This window comes from Tursiops truncatus, chromosome 2, assembly GCF_011762595.2.
Source record: "Tursiops truncatus isolate mTurTru1 chromosome 2, mTurTru1.mat.Y, whole genome shotgun sequence".
Taxonomy (NCBI): Eukaryota; Metazoa; Chordata; class Mammalia; order Artiodactyla; family Delphinidae; genus Tursiops; species Tursiops truncatus.
In genome coordinates, this window is record NC_047035.1 from 172,204,846 (window position 1) to 172,206,614 (window position 1,769).

Here is a 1,769-nt window from a genome sequence, read left to right on the forward strand (position 1 = left end):
CTTTTCTATGTCTGTGAGTCTATTTCTGTTTTGTAAATAAGTTCATTTGTATCATTTTTTTTTAGATTCCACACATAAGTGATATCATATTTTTCTCTGTCTTACTTCACTTAGTATGATGATCTCTAGGTCCATCCATGTTGCTGCAAATGGCATTATTTCATTCAAGAAAGTTAATTTAAAAAGAAACAGAATGTTTTGAGTAATGAAATGGTTACTAGGTTTGGTTAGGTTTGGTAGGATTTATCTAAAAAAAACCCTAAAGTAAGAGAAGCTTAAGCAATATAAATGCTTCTCTCTGCCTCACTTAAAAGAAGTCTGAAAGTAGGCAATCCAGAGCTGGCGTGGTGGTGTTCTGGTACCATCAATGGCCCCGGTGCTTTTTTTATGCTCATTCAACCTCAACAAGTGGCTTTCCTGTGGCCTCCCTGTCTAAAACGTCCGCTCATGGTTTAACCAATATATCCACAATCTGGTCAGCAGGAAAAGAAAGGAAATCAAAGCACTTCTCTCCCTTTTATGGGGACATCCCAGAAATTCTTCACCCACTTTGCTCACGGTCAACAGAATGCAGCCCCATAGTTGCATGTAGCTGCTAGAGAGACTAGGAAGTACTGTATATAGTCTTTTACTCCAGGTGCGAATGTGTCCAGCTAAAAACAGGGGTTCCATAAAAAGGAGGTGTGGGCAGCGAGCAATCTCAGCTACAAAGAAGATGACTGCTGTGAATGCGTAAATTCAGATGCGTTTCTTGATAGAGCAGGTCTCATTTTCTATAGTCCTACGACACATGAACATACGTGTGTGTGCCTCCCATAAAGAAGTGAAGAGCAAAGGCAGGAGAGGCCAAAGGCTTTGCTTAGAAGTGAGGCGTTCTTATCAAAAGAATGGGGCCATAGGAGAGCAAAAGAGTCGATGACATATTTTTCATTATCGTTATCTGCCTGCCCCCTCACCTCCCAACCCTATTTTCCGGCTGTACTGGATTTCTTCACCTTCCATCTTTGTATTCTCTATTCTTTTTGCCTGGAACATTTTCCCCTGATCTTTTCAAGTTCTTCCCAAATTATTTTTCACTCATATTCGTCATAATTTATCCATATGTTGCCTAATCTACTGTGTATTCAATAAGTACAGAAGCCGTACCTTGTTCAATGCCAATATCTCTATTGCCCTGGATTGTAATGCATGCGTGCGTGCGCACACACACACACACACACACACACACACACACACACACAATGACTTGGATTAATATCGTTTCTGCTATTCGCAGCAGGCCTAATTCTAGCAAGTACATGAATGTAGTCATCACAGCGCGCAAGCAATAGAAATATGTAAATCTGTCCCTCCGACCAGAAATGCAGCCTTAACCTGGGTGGCAGAGCTCTTTGAAGTCCACCAGACAGGCAACTGTGTTGAACTCAAATCAGGTCTTAGAGTTGGGCATGTGTTTAAGTCCTGCCACTCATCAGCTATTCATGCTTGGTTAAGTCAGTCTTTGCTAGCTGTTCGTCAAAATTCACTCTCTTTTTCTTCTTAAGGCACCTGACTGGACTATGGTTTTCAGCTTGGCTTGTAGGTTTTCCATGGGATAGAGTTTTAGCCAGTAAAACATAATAAGTAGGAGAGATTTATACCACTTCCAAGCTTGGCCAATAAAAAATTTGCAAGCTCCACCATCTTCCATAATGTACGTTCCATGGCCACATTTTCAAAACAGTGGATCGTAACTCAGGACTCGGTTCCTAAATGTCAGCATGAAGCAG